Source organism: Sceloporus undulatus, chromosome 3 (genome assembly GCF_019175285.1).
Source record: "Sceloporus undulatus isolate JIND9_A2432 ecotype Alabama chromosome 3, SceUnd_v1.1, whole genome shotgun sequence".
NCBI lineage: Eukaryota > Metazoa > Chordata > Lepidosauria > Squamata > Phrynosomatidae > Sceloporus > Sceloporus undulatus.
This window is the reverse complement of record NC_056524.1, coordinates 11,240,968-11,261,392: the sequence shown is the minus strand read 5'-3', so window position 1 is coordinate 11,261,392 and position 20,425 is coordinate 11,240,968.

Sequence of the window (20,425 nt, the reverse complement as noted above, 5' to 3'; positions counted from 1 at the left end):
TAAGCAGAGCAGTGGAGGATAGGGAGTCTTGGAAATGTCTAATCCACAGGGTTGGCATGGGTCAGGATTGATTCAAAGGTAGTTAGCAACAACAACAAACATTGTTGGACTTCAGCTTCCAGCAGCCCTAGCCAGCATAGCCAAAGGTGAGGAATACTGGGAGGTACAGGTCAACATCATTGACTTCCACATGTCAATACTAAGAGACTACTTTAAAGACAACTACCAACTATCTGAAAGACCTATATCACTACACACCACTCTAAAGATTTATGATAAGGGTTACAATATGTATCTTTCTGAAACCTAATGTATTCTATCCCACTCTCACATCTGTGTTAACTATGATTAAAAGATGTGCCTTCAATACAACTCTAGCTAAAAAAGTAAAGTGATAGCCATAAAACCTCATGGTAAAATAAATCAGTTAGCCTAAAATGTAATGCTAGGTTGCCCTCCCTCTCCTCCCTGATTTTTTCTCCTTTTTAGACCTAGAATCACAGAAACATAGAGTTGGAAGAGACCTCAAGGGTCATCCAACATCATTCTGCTATGCAGGAATACATCATCAAAGCACTCCCAACCGATAGCCATCCAGACTCTGTTTTAAAACCTTTAAAAAAGGAGACTCCACTATACTCCAAGGTAGCATGTTCCACCGTCAACAGCTCTTGTTGTCAGGATGGTCTTCCTAATATTTAAGTGGAATCTCTTCAGATTCCTTTATCTTATATGTTTCACATCACTTCCCAATTTGGGTTCAGCCAATAAAGATTTGGGTTCAACAATTCAAGCCTGAACTTTGACTAGAAAAGTGGGCTACTAAACTGAGCAGGTCCAGGTCTAACTTTGGATTTATCATGAAACAATGTGACTCATTGGAAAAGACAACAATGCTTGGTAAAGTGGAAGGTATTAAGCAAAGAGGGAGACTGTGCTACAGGTGGATTCATTCAATCAAGGAAGCCAAAGTCCTGAGTTTGTAGGACCACAGCAGAGCAGTTGTCAACTGAGGATCTTAGAAGCCACTTCTTCATAGGGTCACTATAAGACAAAGTCAACTTGATAGCAAGTAAGACCAACAAGTGTTGAAGTAGCCCTTCATGCTGTTAATTATTTCAAGGTAAATGGCTCTTTCAAGAGTGGGAAGTTTCTTAATGACAGTCATTTATCAGAAGGTTGGCTCATTAGGAAGTGGATTGGGTCTGATGGGTACAGGACACCTACTTGGAGCATGTCTGCCATTTCCTGGCCAATAACTAAATCACATGGCAATCTTTGAGCCAGTCATTAATTTATAGATAGCCAATGCATCACAAAGGTAACCCCAGCAAAATGAAAGCCTCCACAACACAAAGCAAACTGCTGAAAGGAAGACTATAGCAGCTTCACTGCATCAGAACAAAGGTGTGACTTAGGCCAGCCACATAAACCTCCTGGTTTATGAAACTAAACAGTTTCATAAGAGCATTCAAGCAATTCCCAACAAAGAACCTCATTTTTCAGAGGGGGCAACCCATCCTGTGCTCTGTCAAAAAAGCACGAGAGAGTAACTATGGATGAACAGCACAGCCTTAGTCAACAGATTTGCTCCGTTGAAGCGTGGGATCAAGATCACAGTTTTGGCTACAACAAAGGATAAAAGTTTGGGAGACTTGAAAAAGCAGCAGCAGGAGAGACACTAGAGTAGCGATATAGCAGAAGGAGGAGGAATTGGCCTGTACCTTATGTACTACAAAGAGCAAAGGCAAGCAACTTCAAAAGCAAAGGCAGAGCTCACCACAGCTAGCATGGGGCATGGAAAAGAGGAAATAGCAAGAACAGAAGTATCCAGAACTCTAGCCCAAAACTTACTACTCATTAATCCTTTTTTGTCCAATTAATATTTTACCCAACCTGTACTAAAAAGTAGAAAACACTAGACCAACACAACTTTGAAACTAGCAAAGTAAACATCTCAATGTAAGGTAGCCCATCAGGAACCTAAGTTTTATGTTTTAGAGCCTCCCTGAAACTGCATACACAAAAAAGAACATTTTCCAACACCACACATGTCTTCCTCCCCCTTTCCTTTTAAACCAAGGGCATTCATGTTTGGGGTGGGGGGGGCAATCAACACAAATTAAATGTGCAAGTACAGGATGGATGATACCTTGCTTGACATTTATAGAACCATAGCTGTATCTAATTACAAGAAGCATTGGTTCTGACCACTAGACCTAACCTAGAGGACTGTATCCAGCTTTCAGTTACAACTGTCCATACTTTCTGTTATGAAAAGGGTCAAGGGGAAAACTCAATTTTTCTAGGATTTCACTGAAGTATGGGTAGCTGACAAGGCTGCAGACCATTAAAGTAAGATTTGTACAATGCAAAAGAAGATATTTCTCATCGTAGAGCAAAAGAGTTGGAAGAATGTAAAAGGGCCATCTAATCCCTGCTACATAGGAAAATACAAATAAAGTACTCCTGAAAGACGGACATCGAATGCATTTAAAAACCTCCAAAGGAGGAGACACCACCACCTTCCAAAGCAATCTATTTCAATGATGAACAGGTCTTGTCATCAGGACAGTCATCCTAATATTTTTGTTTTAAATTACTGTAAGCTGCTTTCTCTGTCTTCTACGTGTGTTGCATTGCTGTTCATTTATTCATTTAGAGTACTCTGTGCCTTCAAGTCATTCATGACTTAAGGAGACCCTAAGGCAAACCTATCACTGGTTTTCTTGGCAAGACTTGTTCAGAAGAATTGCCTTTGCTTTCCTTTGAGGCTGCGAGAGTGTGAATTGCCCAAGGCCAACCAGTGGGTTTCCATGGCTGAACCCAGTTTCCACCACAGCCCAGGATAGGGCAAGCAAGGTGCATGGAGGCTAATGATATTTTCCTTACTTTTGTCATCACTGCTAACCAGCTTTTAGAAGACAAATGAACAATTAGAGAAAATGATGAAGGGGATATATAAAGTTAGCAACATTTCCACTGCAGGAATGTCCAATGACTTCTGGTGGCAATCAAATGCCAATGGTTACTCAGTCTGGCAGCCCACAATGGATAGCTGCAAGACTAAGTAACCACTGTCATTTGACTGTCTTTGGCTTTCTGGTTCACACATTCAGCAGGCCTTGGCTATGGAAATATGGTCATGGAAATGAAAGGAAACCCAAAGGGATCATTATATCTAGCCAACTGAGATGGGCCACAGCCATTTCCATCATTCAGGAACAAGTTCTTGGAGGGCTATTTAACTTCCATACATTTCCCTTGTCATTTCCCACTGAAATTCAACTACATGGAGGTGTTTGCTTCACAAAAGCACAGCTCTTTGCTTCTCATCTGAATGAATTAAAAATAGATCTCTGAACAGGGAGATTCATATTCCTGGACTGCCTCTGCCCCAAGCAATGGCTCAGTGCCAGAGCTCAGAAGTATCACTTTTCAATGAACAACAGGTAATACACCACTTTTAAAGTAAATATTATCAGTGGAGTTACCTACATTCAGGATTGACTGTATAGTATTTGTGTTGTGTATTTTAAAGAAGTACCTGAGTGTGAGGCACGGAAGGCATAAAAATTGGAAATATGTGACCTGCAATTTTAGAGAAATCAAAGACTAGAGCAGTGAAGCCACATTTCCCTGACAAAATGGAAGCTTTCTGGCATCTAAGCACCACATAAAGCATATTTACAAATTGGAATGTGTCCAGAGGAGGACTGCCAAGATGTTAAAAGGTCTGGAAAGCAAGCCCTCATGAGAAATGGTTTGGGGATGAGCATGTTTAGCCATCTTCAAACATCTTAAGGGCAGTGACATGGAAGATTCAACAAACTTGTTTTCCATTTCTCCAGATTACGATCCGAGCAAATGGGCTAAAATTGCAAGAAAGGAGATTCCAACTAAACACCAGGAAGAATTTCTTGGTGGTAACAACAGTTTGACAGTGTACCCTGTACACTGGAGTAGCCTGGATGTGGTGAACTATCCTCCATTGGAGGTTTTTCATCAAATGTTGGAAGGCCATCTGGCAGAGAAGCTTGAGATTATTTCTTTCAGTGGCAGTGAGTTGGACCCAACCTGATGCCTTGCAACTCTTCAGTTCTGTGATTATATGACCAAACTTTTCTCTGCTTACTAAATCTGACCACATACAGTACTGTCTGTTCATTTGGGACTTTCTGAATGACCCTGGAAATAGAAATTTCCCTGAACACACTTTAACTGGATCTGTTATTAGCAAAACCATTGCACACTAGTTGCAGCTACAAGGACAGACCTAGAGAACACAGCAGACCTAGAGAACATAGCTCATGCTATTTTGCAAAACCTGATAGATTAACCTCTGCTCAATACTTACAATTAGACCTGAAGAAAACAAAAAGTTTGGCTCTTTACCTCTCCCTATCTCTCTCTCACAAACACACACATGGAGGCAGGGACAGGGAGGGGTGTGTTATACCACTAAAACTACAGAATGAAATCACAGAATATTAGTAGGCAGAAGTGGATGGAAGGAGAGACTTGTCACCCATTCCCAAGCTAATGCAAAACATAAGGCTCTCTGCAAGTCTCTGGGCAAGTTACATGCTTTCAGCCTCAGTAGAAGGAATGGCAAACCTCCTCTGAACAAATCTTGCCAAGAAAAACCACTGATAATGTTGCCTTAGGGTCTCCATAAGTCAGAAATAACCTGAAGGTACACATCAACAACAACAAGTCTCTTTTAATGTCTTTTATACCTTGCCATACAGGTTGAGAATCCCTTATCCAAAATACTTGGGATCAAAGCGTTTCAGATTATTTTTTTATTATTTTGAATATCTGCATATACATAATTAGACATCTTTGAAACAGGACCCAAGTCTAAGCATGAAATTTGTTTATGTTTCTAATACACCTTATACACATATTCTAAAGATAATTTTATACAATATTTTAATAGTTTTGTGCATGAAACAAAATTTGTGTACACTGAACCATCAGAAAGCAATGGTGCATCTATCTCAGCCAACCATTAAAAGGTTTTGGACTTTGGAGCATTTTGGATTTTCAGATATGGGATACTCAACCTGTAATTGATTTCTGAAGGCATGGAGCACAAGCCAGCAGAGTTCAACATGTTTAAGTCTGACTAAAGAAGTCATCAGAGCTGAACCACAGCACCATAATTCAAACAAAATCATTGTGCTGTGGTTAAGCCCTGCACTACGATCCAAGCAAAATCAAAACATATATATAAACATTCTTTTTATCTTCATCATAACAAGCAGATGTTGGCAACATGTACAGTTTGCATTACAGAAACAAAATCCATACCAACTGTGATGTATGTATCTATTAAATGCAGGCGTATCTGCGGCAAGGTATTCAACAAAGAACTGCCTTCAAAGGAAGAACGTAAGTCACAACAGTTTCAAAATGGATCCTGAATGCTAAGAGTAAGACAATAGGCACATATTAACCCACACTTTCATGAGTTGCTTTGATTTATTTAAATTAAGGGGAATAATCAAGGGCACTATTAGTACAGGTATATCTTTAAAAAATATCCAGGGGTAGCTGTTTTGGCCATATAGCAAAGTACAGCATCATCCAAATCCACAAAACAGTGATACCTTTATTGGACCAACCAAAATGCACATTATATATGTTGCAAGCTTTCGAAGCTCTGCTGATTTCTTCATCAGGCATGATACAGGAGAGGGAGGAAGATGACATTACTCTTAGCCCTGCATTTGGTCAAGATGCTGTAGTTTTAGTTCTCAGTTCAGAGGGTATGGAAGGGTACTGATGCAGAGTGGGCCCCTTCAAAAGCTTGCAACAGATATAATGTGCATTTTGATTGTCCCAATAAAGGTATAACTCAATTAACAAAGTAGCGTGTTCCTGGGCATTATTTCATTAACAAGAGTTGCAGAGTCACGAGCAGGAATAATGTCAAAAGAAAAGGGACAGCGCGTGTGTGCATGTGCATGTGTATGAGTCTTCGACTCACTTGTTGACTTATGATGAGTCCATGAATTTCATAGGCCTGTTACAAACAGGCCAAAATAAAACTGCTTCGAGTCACTTTGGAGGTATGGTATTTCAATGATGCATGAGTCCTAACGAGGTCGCTGCCAAGCACACTCCATCTAAGACTGAGTAGCTTTGGTGGCCTTCCGAGATCTTAGGATGCATGCATCATTTAAACAGCATACCTCCCAAAGGACCCAACGCTTATTTTGGCGTCTGTAACAAGCCATAGTAAATAAAGCAGGGTGAGCAGCCGTGGTGTCTTCCTGACATCGTGGACTACAAATGTAACAACAGCTCATCCATCATGTTCAATGGCCAGGGATGATAGTCATTCAGTCAAATTTCGGAAGGCCTGCAGTAGTCTGCCCTTTATTTGGTGGAATCACTACAGTGCCCTCACACTGCAACCGAAAAGTGTTTAAATAACTGGTGTAATTTCACTCCAGTATCCACTTGGCTGGAGCTCCATTCCAAGCTGAAACTTTTTAAACCAAAGCGTAACACAAACAATGTTGTCTTATCTGTAAGGCCAAGTAAATGCTTGTTGACATTTTTTTTGCGGTTTGCCACCAGGGGCTTGTGTGCTATATTTTGAAAGATTTTCAAGCACAACAGAATCATGTAAAGAGAATGTGACTTAAGCCAGTTTTTATGTTTCGATACCTGTGAACCAGCCCCCGTTCTTGTGTAAAAACAAAATGCAAGAAAATAAATAAACAAAATATAAAACTAGAAGGACTAGCATCTCTCTCCTGTCAGTACTACTCTCGCACAGGTTGACAGGCCTTCAATAATACAATAGTTTAAGAGTATAGCAATATTTAATGTAACTAATACGGTTAGTATGAAACGGACTTTGTAGGCATCTTTGAGACTATTAACAAAAGAGCATGCAGTAGAGAGTAGAGCCAGTTCCCCTAAGCGACACTGGCAGAAATAAGGCAGTTTGAACACTGCTTTAAACTGCCGTGGTTCAATGCTATGGGATCCTGGCATTTGTTGTTTATTTTGGCACCAAGAACAACTCGGAAAGAGAAGGCTAAATAGCCACAAACTACAATGCCGCAGAAGGCCATACATTGAATCCATAGCATTAAAGCAGTGTCAAAAGTGCAAAAAAAAAAAAAAAATATTTATGCAGTGCGGATTAGACGCAAGTCTATGGAACACTGGGTGCCACATAGCTTTCTATCTTCCACTTCATTAATCATCAAATGTGCTACAAAATCCCTTTGCATACTGATTATTCCAGAACTACACAGACTATGTCTCTGAATACCAAATACAATGGTTATTAGTGTTAAGTGTGTAGCAGTCATTAATTCGTATTAATAAATAACAATTAAGATAATAATCTCAACAAAGTACAAAGCACGCGGGTAGCCCAAACAAAACATAACAGCACAACGATAAACTGGCTGAGGCTACAGATACGCTTGCTGTATTTTATACTGGCAGACCTTGTCCTATGTGGCAGTTGACATTTTTTGTCCGAGTTTCAAGGCTAGAGAACAAGGTTATACACACATGTAATGTTGCACATGTGAGTTGAAAAGGTTCACATGTAAATGCACACGTGCAAATTCCAACATACTGAGATGTGCATTTAGTGTTACTAATGTCAGGCTACACCGGAGACTGATCTGTACGTCAGTTGATGAATCTTTTGAGAAGTGAATGCCTATCCGCTGCAGTGCACTCGGGTACTCAAGGAAGGTCCAAAAGATACTACAGACAACGTTATTGATCTAATTCCAAAAGCCGCTGGCCATCTCCTCTCATCAAAGCATGCTTTTGTAAGCTAATGGTAATGACAGCCATTCTAGAATAAAACCTCATCCAAATGGAAGAGGTGAATTGTGGGGTCTCTCTTCAGCAATTGCAGAAGGGTTTGTTTGGGGTTGGTTTTTGGTATAGTAGTAAAAATTAGTAGATAAGTCCCAGAATTCATCTATCCGCTGGGGGATACAAGAGGTAGTTAAAAATAACATCCCAGCTTTTTTTAACTTCTCTCTCCCCTTACTCCTTGGTCCTGGAAGGTTAAGCACTCAGAGAAGGTGAAAGCTGCATTTGGCAGAACCTAAGGCTACATTTCATTCCAGGTTCTCCTCTTCACACTGGCAGGGTTATTAATCATTTGCTCATTGCTCTCAGAAGACCAACAGTGAGAGTGACCTAGTTCTTCTACACAAAGCTTTTCCTTCATTCAACTAGCAGGAAGGACTTCTTCAAGCCTCAGTGACAATCAGTAAGGCATGAAACTAGAGGAAAAAAACAATATTTCTACTGAGGTCGGCAAGTATTAAACACTCCTCCACAGATTATTTCTGAACTGGCAAAAACTGAGTGGAAATGAGAAAGTGGATAAACCTAACTGGTCATCTCGTATTGTTAACCACCAACAAACAGCTGGAACAGCTGAGAAAAGTTGGGTTCCAATCCCCATTCAGCCATTATGATCAGGGATGCATCCTAGGGCTCATCTACACTGGTGAAAAATGCCATCCTCACCAGAAGTCAGTGCTGGAGTCCTACTTACTACTCCAGGTCAGGGGGCACCAACAAACTATGAGATAAAGCGACACAACCATGAGTACTACTGTGGCTATGATGGAAATGGACTCAGCGAAAGGACATTCAGCGGTGACATCGCAGGAGTGAAAAAATGTCTGAAGCTGAGAATAATTATGGGACATGGAATGGGGAAACATGAATCAGGGGAGCTAGAAATTGATGACCAGGGATCTTAGAGGTTCGTTTCAAGAGTCACCATAAATTGAGGTACCTTAGAGCAATTAACAGTATTGGGGGGCATTCAGACTTACTTTTTTGTATCGAGGAGATCAGATCTCATTGGTGATGCATACCGGATTGATGTTCTCACTATGGAGCATCCGTTTTACATCCTAGAATCTCTCTGAGGCAATTTAAACTACCTTCCCATTGACATTAGCCCCCTGCTGTAGACCCGGATCAATTCAGTAGCATATCACACTACCGAGATCCAGAGCGCTCTGGCACCAAAAAAAGACATGGTAAGGGGCCAAGTAAAATGCACTGGGTTAAGTGGGTTTTTCTGCGGTCCCCCACAAAGGTGCTGGGTGCATTTAGGGCCAGTCGAACATTGTGGAAAACCCGTTCATACCAGGTTGTTTTCTGTAGGGAATGGGGCCTTGGTAGAAACCAGGCCCACTGGGAACTGTCCAGGTGCTGATCAGCTGCACCTGATCCTTCTCAGACTTCAACCTAAAAACAATCTCTTCACAATAGCATTGCTTTCACAAGGAGCTTGCTGGCTTTTATGTTACTTTCACAACATTGAAAGAAGATGGACTGCAGGGATACCATTGCTGTGAAGGGAACCTGAAGAGGGATGCTTAGATAAGAACACATGATGGGACACATTTTGCTGTGACTCCGAAGATGGAACTTGGATCAGTCCCACATGATTTTTCCATGTCCATTGTCTGTAAAGGAAGAAATTTAATCCAGTTCAGTAAAGATGGCCCTTACTTCCAATGGCCTTCGGATAAACTAGAACCAGATCACTGCAGTGCAAAACCATCATTACTATGATTTGATGGTTTCCTATAGACACCTGCCTTCAGACAATGGACTCCCCCCCAAAAAGGGGGGGATACTCTGTCAATTTAAGGAAAAGATACTTTCTATCTTTCATTACTAAAAGAAATTACTGCTTCATTGTTTTCTAAGAGCAAGGAATGCTTTTGTACAACAGTATCAATAGCTTGCTATAGGAAGTTCCTATAAAGGTGCCTATTTTGTGGCATTTGCAGATTTTGAAAAAGCTAAAGGCTCATCAAGGCTGTGGCACTCCAAGCAACTGATTGAAACCATTCTCCCTGACCGGCTTTATAGTTTTTGCAAAGAACCTATTTAAATAGCAGGAGAATGTAGAATAAAGTCTGAGAGACTAAAAGTTCATAGTCAGACTTAAATAAATATAAAATAATCTTTATTAATATCCCGCCCTTCCAAAGAGTCAGGGCGGCTTACAATAGTGCAACAGGGCAGACAAAATACAGAGTTAAAACACATAAACAACAATAGCAAATGCAACAATCTAAAAAACAGCAATAAAAGCCCCTTAGCCCACCTCATGGCCACGGAAGAGGAGGGAGGCCCACAGATATTTAATCGGGGAATGCTGCTTGAATAGGAAGGTTTTGAGGTCCTTCCTAAATTGGGCCAGGGGGGTAGATGAGCGGAGCTCCGTGGGCAGCGTGTTCCAAAGGGCTGGGGCAGCTGTGGAAAAGGCCCTCTCGAAGTAGAGCTAACCTGGCCCCAGGACCTTCACAAAGCTGCCCAGATGTCTGAGGGTGCGAGGCGGATTGTACGGGGAGAGGCGGTCCTTTAGGTATCCTGGCCCAGCATTAGGGCTTTATAGGTAATAACCAACGCCTTATATTGGGCTCGGAAGCGAATGGGCAGCCAGTGAAGATCTTAGCACAGGTGTTATGTGGCTGGTCCTGGATACGCCAGTGACCAGCCGGGCTGCCATGTTCTGTACCATTTGGAGCTTCCGAGTTTAGTATAAGGGTTGCCCCATGTAGAGTACATTGCAGAAGTCCAGTCTCGAAGTTACCAGAGCATGTACAACAGTTTTAGGTCCCTCTGGTCCAGGTATGGGCGCAGCTGCGAATCAGCCGAAGCTGGTAACAAGTGCTGGACCGCGCATTCACCTGAGCAGTCAGATGAAGCAAGAGTCAAGAAGCACTCCCAGACTGCGGACGGAGTCCTTCACAGGGAGCGTGACCCATTCAGGACAGGTGGAACCACTGCCATTCCTGGACCAGGGAGAACCTATTACGTACCTCCGTTTCTCTGGATTTAGTTTGAGTCAGTTTCCCTCATCCAGCCCATTACTGACTCCAGACAGTCCACGAGAGAGAGACGCCATCCCCAGTCACTGCACAGTCGGGAACATAGAGAAAATAATTTGGGTGTCATCAGCGTACTGATAACCCCGCGCCCCATGTCTCCGGATGATCTCTCCCAGCGGTTTCAGGTAATGTTAAATAGCATGGAGACAGAATGGCTCCTTGAGGGACCCCGTTTTTAGGGCCCGCTCGCGGGAGCACACTCTCTGACTTCAAGTCAGAGAATAGCTTTGGATAATAGATTAAGCCTGGAAGGGGAGAGGTCTTGGCTTAAGACATAAAACCACTAAGCAACTGTGGTTGATGCTTAACACATCATGATTAATGACATTATTAGGGGTTGCCTTCCGTAACATCACTAAGCCACTTCCCCCATGATATCACATGGGGTCATTCTTAAGTTTCAGGTTTTGGCCCTGAGATTTTCAACCTGGCAATCCTATGTGATAGTAAATATGAGACTGGCACAAAGGGAAGGAGGGAACAAAACTGGGAAGGCTTTTCCAGTGTTTGGCCTGTTGTTACCACTGATCCAAGAAGTATCAAAATATAACAAAAATGGGCAAGAAAAGCCATCAACATCTGGATGTGAGTACAAGGGAAAATGTAGAACTAACAGGCTCAAATTACAAAGAAAGAAATTTGGGTTAAACACTTGGGTGTACTTTCTGATGCCAGTCTAGCAGTGGAATAACTTCAATACAGCCATTTCCTGGTCAGTAAAAAGTGGGAGGGCAGCAGCAGCAAACTGTTCACCTATGTGCCTACAGAGTGATGACACAATCCTCCAGAAACTCCAAAGACACCTAGAATTTTCAGGAGGCTACCTCATTACCTTGCATCCAGCTACAGATACGTAGCTGGATGCTTTGCCATCATCTCCCCCACTCTCTGTTGCTTTTATGTGTGCCTTCAAGTCAACTCTATGTTATGACAGTCCTAAGGTGAACCTATAATGGGGTTTTCTTGGCACGATTTGTTCAGAAGAGGTTTGCCATTGTCTTCTTCTGAGGCAGAGACAGTAGAGCTTATCACATGGTTTAATGATCCGTTTTGCCTCTATCTGGCTTAAGTCTTAATTTGGGCTGCATCCTGATCTTATCGGAAAGCTTTTGCCACCAAATCTGCCACCCAAATACAACCCCGTTTGCATCCCTGTTTCTAGGAGCACTCCATGCAGCTCTTTTCAGATCCGGGACTTTTCAGGCTTAAGAAAATGGCTGCCCGTGTGCTCCTGGAAGCAGGGATGCACCCAAGATGTATTCAGGTGGCAGATTCAGCAGCAAAAACCTTCTGATAAGATCAGAATGCAGCCCGAATTAAGACTTAAGCCGGATAGAGGTAAAATGGATTATTAAGCGATGCGATAAGCTCCAGTGTGACATGCCCAAGATCCACCTGCAATGCAATCTTCATCTTTCTTTACTGCCTTCCACCTTTCCAAGCATCATTGTCCTTTCTAATGAGTCATGTTTTCTCTTGCTATGTCCACAGTACAGCAGTCTCAGCTTAGGCATTTTGGTGTCTAGCATTATACTGGCACATGTACCTAACAGGATGCCAGTCGATGTGTTCTAAACCATCTTTAAAGATTGGGTTGAGAAGGGCATCCTTAGAGTGGCAAGGTTCTTGCCTTAGCCTATCCCTTCTCAAAAAGGGAGAGCTGGCAATGACTATTCTGTTGCCATAGTAATGTGGACCAGAAAGATGTATTGATTGCTGTGTGGCTTTCTGATGAACAGTTGATGTAGTTGGCAAAGGAACAGCAGTGTGGAAAAGGTGTGTCTCTTGCACTTTGACTCCATGGATGCTCTGGTTATTCTCCAGCCAGGTGCTGTGACCTGCCGGCTTTCGATTCTGTTCCCATTAATTTAATGTTCCTTGCAAAGAGGAAATTGCTAGGTAGCCATGTTGCTCACTTGTCGGGTGCCAATTTGAGACGTTTGGGGCTATTTATAAAAGCATGCTCGGTCTTGCTTCTGGGATTTTGCTCCCTACTAAATTACTGTGAACTACTCAGCTGCTGTTTGTGTCTTCTGGGAGTAGTAATGTAGTAAAAAGTAACTTGATGAGAACACCTATTCTGAGGCTGCATTGAGAAAATTAAAATATTGTGCCCTGTATTCCTAGTGTAGGTCTGTAGCAAATGTCAAAATATGTATTTTTTTATGGGGTTTTTGGGCTATGTGGCTATGTTCTAGAAGAGTTTCTTCTTGACGTTTCGCCAGTATCTGTGGCTGGCATCTTCAGGCCAAAATTTGTATTTCGAGACAACAACTTGGCCTCTTAAGAAATATATAGGGGAACTGTCAGGATATGCAGGTCAGCATAATAAGTTGAGACTGGATGAAAGTGTTGCAAATGGCAGGTGTAACCAGGATAAGGTAAGCCTGCAATTAGTAGTTAAGAGAGCAAATGGCCAATTTGCCCAGGTGGCTATGATAGTCATTCTACAGACTATAACTGCTTTGGAAGTCTGCTTGGAGTATATTGGTATTGTGTGTTCTTCATGTTGGTAGGAGCATACTGGTATTGTTTGCTCTCCATGCTGCTGGAGCATACAGGGATCTGTAATGCTCTCAATGCTGGCTAGCTTTGCTCTCCATGATGGTACATGCTGTTCATACTGAGTTATTAATATGCTGATGTACTAGAAGCTATGCTATGTTTATTTTTGCTCTTTTGTACTGAGCCATTCTACTATGTTTTTGCTTCAAATATTTTATGACTCTGCTGAGTAAAGCTATTTTTGTTAATGTACCTCCAAGACTCTGCTGTTACTTTTTACTTCAACACACTCCCCAACAGGAACATCATACTCACCAACTGTTCCAATTTGGCAGGGGCAGTCCTGATTAATTCTCCCACTTTTTGAGCTGCTTTTAAAATGTCCTAGTTTCTCTTTCCTCCTACCACTTCCCTCCTTTGTTCATAGATTGCTTCAAATGCTGCAAACTGAGCTCAAAGTACAAAAGTAGTTTGGTCATAATTAGATCATCCATGGGAGAAGAGACAAGGGACAAAATCTTGCCTTTCCCTGTAGGTTCAGGCAAAAGCAAATGGCTGCACCCTCTCCTAGCTTTTGTGTTCTTTTTCCCTGATAATCTTTGCCATCTTGACTGTACTCTGGTGTGGGTTGGCCACAATGTTCTCTTTTTTGCCTGTAAAATGCTGGAAGGCATGGAACACATCTATAATGTACGAAATTGAAAAAGGTGCTTCTCTGGTGAGCCACTTCTTGGAATTGCATCATTCTGCAACAGATTTTAGATTTCAGGCTATAAAGAATCTGAACTGTACTGATGAGAAGGTGAGAAAGGAAATTGGCTGGATCTTAAAATTAGATTCAGTTACTGCCTTGAGGCTTAAGTGGGGGACTGATTATCTTCCACTCTTATAAAAAGGTTCCCGAGTTGGAAATCCTAAAACCTTCTTTAAAAAATCTTTCAGAGCTTTAAACAAGGAAGCTGACCATTTTACACCCTAACCAAAGCTCTTAAGAGTTTTCATACAATCTCTTTCTCTTTTGTTCAAATATATCCAGGTGCCCTTGAATATTGTTTCCATTTTTTCCCTAACATCTACTTACAAGATACATTTTTTAAAAACCTTTCAACTTTTATGCACACTCTTTCCTTCTGTCAGTAAGTGGTTTTGGGTTTCTAGGCTCAGACATTTATTTAGCTTTAATTTAAACTGGGTATGTACAGGCTATGAACAATGTACAAATATACTGAGGTTCTTACATAAATTAATGTCTTTTTGCATTTTTTTTAATAACCCTCCTGAAGAAGGCTTAATGAACACTGATAGGCCAAAATGTGTCAAGAGTTTTAGTAAAGACCATCTTTTTGGTATCTTGACATGTATCTCCTTTTTCTTTTTGAAGATGTTCAACAGTGGGATATGCTGCCTTGGAGTGTGGTAGTTTCCTTCTTCCGATATTTTTAAACATAGGATAGATGGCCATATGTCAGGAATGTTTTATGTCTTCCTGCATGGTAAGGAGCTCAACTGGATATCCCTTGTGGTCCCTACCATCTCTATGATTCTATGATTCTTTCAGCATAAAGCATAGCCATTTCCATATAAAATGTTGTGTGCTAGCAACTTCTGGGAGCCTCTGGCCTTTTTCATAGAAGTTCTGTGCAGTTAGCTTCTGCGACTAAAGGTTGTGATATCATAAACTGCAGTGGGAAGCTGTTTTTGTCAAAGCCAGTCCTGTTAGGGTCTAGCTTTAAATCAGCAGAGGAGCAGAAACATGCTCTTGTTTACCTTTGCTTCCCTAAGAACTGAGACTGACTCAAAAAACAACACATGTAGCTTGAAGGTCAAACAAAAGTTTACCAATGGATTTAATCTATATTTACATAAAAGACTATATCCTAAAAGACTACATTATATCCTAGTGAATAGTTCAGGTAAAAAGAAATCTTTATCTCATGATCCATCCAAAAGAAGTTGTGAGAGAGGAAGAAGATGGAAAACATGCAGTTGAGTAGAAAATCTTGAGAAAGAGTCTGTTAGTCCCAAAGAGGGAGTGACCTAAATCACATGGTTAGTTTGAATAAGAGACAGAGAGAGAGAATGTGCATGCAGGAAATCCCTATCTATCTAAGGAGAAGGGAAAGAGAATGCAAAAAACCTTCCAACATTTTTGGACTGCTATGATCAGTTGCTTTTGCTGGCTAGAGCTGCTAGATGTAGTAGACCAAAGACATCTATGGAATGCCACCGTTCTCCTCCTTTGTCCAGGGATTTGTCCACACCATAAAATTATAGTTCTTTTTATACAGCTTTAACCATCATAGTTCCATTCTATGCTGAGAATCTCACAGTTCTGTTCAAGAGCACTGATGTTGTAGTTCAAGGGTGTGTGCTCTAGCAGAGAGAATTCTTAGTGTTGTCCAAATTGCAGTTTCCAGTATCCTGAACAATGGGGCCATGGCAACATGTGTGACATTAAACTGCTATAATTGTGCAGTGTCAATACAGTAAAGAGTTCTAGAGCAATGGAGCAACTCAAGGTGCATCCACATTGCAGAAATGATGCAATTTGATACAACTTTAACTGGCATGGTTCCATCCTATAGAGTCCTGGGATTTGTAGTTTTATGAAACACCAGTACACTTCGGCAGAGGACGCTAAAGGCTTTGTAAAACTACAAATCTCAAGATTCTATAGGATGAGGCTATAGCACTTAAAGTTATATTAAACTACTGTATAGGTTCACTCTCAGCATGCAATGCTTGGTCATCGGCTCTCCTAACCAAAAAGGGCCATATCTCAACAAGAAGATTTCTGAAAGCTTCTGTTCAAGCTGAGACTCTGGCTTGGCTAGTGTCATCCTTTCCTAACTTGTCTAATTCTCTGTTTCTGACATTCAACTTGACAGCCCTTGTTTTGACTCCCACTTGACAGCTGTCCATCATGACTCATTTCTGACAAAGGGTACATTTGAGGAGTATGGAGGTGTACACTCCCAGGCCACCTACCGTAGATCTGGATTAAAAATTCTGTATTCATAACTTAGCTGTGCCAAACGAATATTTTAATAGTCTTGGAATCATATGGCTCCTATTAAATCTAGTCCTAACAAATTAAATGAGGACAATGTGGCAAATGGAGAAAACCAAGGCCTATCAAGCTTGATGAGGTAAGAAATGACAGGAGAGGCAGAACAGTACTCTGCGGACAGTTTTGCTACCAGTTTAATTAAAACCAGTGAAGTCTTTCAGGGCTTATTTACACAGCCCTAGATTTTGCCAAAAGCAAAACTGGAAGTAGATTCAGCAAAAATGCCTAAAACAAATGCTGTGAGGAGCCAAGAGCTTCGGCAATGTTAAGAGAGTCTTACACATTCCTCCTTTCTCAGGGAAATGTTATTCTTTTTATATAACTTATCACCACTTTAGGGCATGGATTGATCTGGGTTCTGCTGAAAGAATAACTATCTTTGACCTTGGATTTCCCAGCTGGGCCTTGCTAAAAACAACTTTGCACTGTTGGAAATAGAAATTTCTCACCAATGTACACAGTTGGGTGGATGAGCTAAGCACCTTTCAATAAGTGAGAGGGTGATGTTTTATACTCTCCTAAGGAAACCATATTTGTCTTGTTATAGTAGTGTAAGTCCTTCTGAAGGTTCCCTGTAAATAAGGGTAACCAACTGTTAGAGGCTAGGGGGCTGCATTAGAAACCTCCCCAAGACTTTGGAAGTCTGTACCCCCTGCAATTCCCCTTGCAAAAATATTTACCCCAAATGCCCTCAAACGCCATCTCTGGATATTTTTGCTATATATTTGACACTGCTTTAACTGCCATGGCTCAGTGCTATCATGAAGCAAGCTAGTTTTCTGCTGGTCCAGAGATCAGGGCACAGAATAATGGATGCAAACTACAGGAAAAGAGATTCCACCTAAACATCAGGAGGAACATCCTGACAGTAAGAATTGTTCAACAGTAAAACACACTACCTCAGAGAGTGGTTGAGTCTCCTTCTTTGGAGGTTTTTAAACAGAGGCTGGATGGTCATTTGTCAGGAGTATTTTGATTGTGTCTTCCTGCATGGCAGGGGGTTAGATTTGATGGCCCTTGAAGTCTCTACCAATTCTATGATTCTGGGATTTGTAGCTTTGTGAGTTATTTCGCCCTGTCTGTCAGAGAGCTTTAGTGGTGCAACAAAGTACAACTCCCAGAATTCCATAGCATGGAGCCATGGCAGTTAAAGTGATGTCAAGCTGTGCTGTTTCTGCAGTGCATATTAGACCTTACACAGGTATATACCACCAACAGGATTCTGGCCAGTTCTAAGTTGGAGCCAGATATAGTCTTATGCAAATAGATTGGCAGAACTAGATTTCTCCACTCTCTCCTCAGCAAACCTCCCAGTGCCCTAAGAATGCTATAAGGAGGTCTGGAATACCTTGGTAAACTGGGTGTCTATGATGTGGGGTGGACAAGCCTTAGGTTGGGTGAGGGCGGTTTTGTAAACAAGCATTAGCACAATATAGGTTGTAAGTTTGCACATCAGACTACCTCCTTTAGTTATGCAGATGGTTAAAATGCAACATTTTTTCCTCCAGCACTTTCTTATTCTACAGGGAAATGTGTTTATGCGTGGAGAGCTACAGCAAGAGACCAAATATGTATATATATAATCCCTATGGAGAAAAGTTCCATTCTATTAACCTCAAATGCACCCTGCTGGCCAAGAAATGAGAGCATTCCATCTCAATGGAATACATTTCCATTATTGTCCTGGGTGCAGCAGCAATGAAGACTACGGCAGAGATTTTCCTATAATTTTTGGCAGCAGCTGTCTGATCACTTTTCTCCAGGGTGAAAATCTTGACCTGAAATTCTTCTCCATTGTTTTTAAAGAGAAGATCATCATCATCATCATCATCATCATCATCATCCCTCCCACACAGAGAGACACACATCAGCTGGTGTCCTGTATTGCAGCTACAGATTTGTAAACTAGAGTGTGAAATCCATATCAGCCCATATTTAGTAGTACTATATATTTCCAGTTGTGGCACCATTTCCATAATTATAAATGCCCCACCATCACCTACCTTAATAGCCAGTCATTGCTCCAAGACTACATCCACACTGCAGAAATAATGCAACTTAACACCAATTTAACTGCCAGGACTGAAGGCTATTGAATTCTAGGATTTGTAGTTTTCTGAAACATTTAGCCTCATTTAGAGAGCTCTGGTGCCACAACAGACTACAGTTCTCAGAATCCTATAGGATGGAGCCTGACAGTTAAAGTGCTGTCAAACAGGATTATTTCTGCAGTGCAGGTGCAACCCTAATGACAGAACTCTGTTCTGCTGGCAATTGGGACACACTGAGTAGGGCTGCAACAATCAGAAACAAGAGCCCTGTCGCAATTCCTTGTCACACTGCAGACTGCAAGCAGGAGGGGCTTACAAGGGTCATCCAGCTACATCTCAATCATGACTTCCATCAATAAGTGTGGCTACTGGCTTTAAGGTACGTTTGGAGGGCTCAGGCCAGGAGCTCTTTCCGGTGGTAGGTTAAAACATTTTTGTGCTGCCAGGCCTTTACATACTGTTGAGGTTGGGCTCATAATACTGTGTGGTGCTGGTTCTGGAGTTTTTTAAGAGTCTGTATATATTTTTCTATTGTTTTTAATGCATTTTAGTAAGTTTAAATGTTTTAATATATGATTGTTTAAGCGTATATTTTATACTTTCATTTAACTTTTGGAGTTTTTTATTTGCATTGTTTTAAAATGTGGAAAGGTGGGATATAAATGAATAAGATTATTATTATTATTATTATTATTATTATTATTACACATTTGTAACTAAGGTCCAAAACACACTGCAGAAATAACCCAGTTTGAGACTGCTTTAACTGCTTTGGCTCAATGCTAGGGAACTCTGGGAACTGTAGTTTTGTGAGACATTCATACTTCTCTATCAGTGAGCTCTGGTGCCACAATAAGCTACAATTCCCAGGATTCCCTAGCACTGAGTGAGGACAGTTAAAACAGTCTCAAACTGGATTATTTCTGCAGTGTGCTTTGGATCTAAGAGCCTTTTTGCATGACAAAAGAAAGCCAAGACTCAGCAAGAGAGAAGCAGCTTCTTCCTTGCCTCTCTGTGTATGCTGTCGTAACCCTTCTGTTCTCCTTCCAGAGGAAGACAGTCATAAAAACATGCCTTTTGCCAAATGGATTCTTCCAGCTTGACAAAAGACACACTTTTATGACTGTCTCCTTCAGGAAGTAAATGGAAGTGTTTTGATGGCATAGAGAGAGGCAAGGAGAAAGCCGCTTCTCTCTTGCTGCATCTTAGCTTTCTTTTGTCATGCAATAAGGTCCTCCATTGGTGGTATAAGACCTTGGCCATCTTCTATCTGTCCATCTGTCTCCATGTTTTATTCACAGAATATTCTCTTTTGGTAATCCTGGGATGGATGGTCTTCTGCCTTCCAAAATAAAACAAGTATTCTGCATCAAAGAGAGATACCACAGAGTTGTGTTCTCGCTGCCACCATCCCAGATCATCTGTGGATCTAGCTCTATTCAGCTTTTCAATAATGGGTCAATACAAAATGCAGGTCCCATCCCTTTCAGGCATCATTTTGATCATATGAAACATGATTTTGAAGAAGAAAACCTCTTCTACACATGGTGTATTTCTGTACAAGTCAGGACTCTGGACTTGGTTTTTTCCAAGGTTCTGCCTTGCATGGAATCTCTCCACGTATAGAAGAGGTTCTACTTCTATAACCCTTGGTTTTGAGAAGACTGAGGTGACAACAGAGAAAAACAGGGTTAGCATATCCCCTTCTTTGTGTAATGTTTTAACCACCTTTTTGACTGAGTGAATAGCATTTCTGTGTCTGGGTAAAAAAATCAAAAGAGTGTTGATAATGCAAGGATGTGCATTGTCTTCATGGATTTGTGTATATGTGTGTGTGTGTGTGTGGCAACCATTTTAGAATTTCTCTTTCTCTCTCT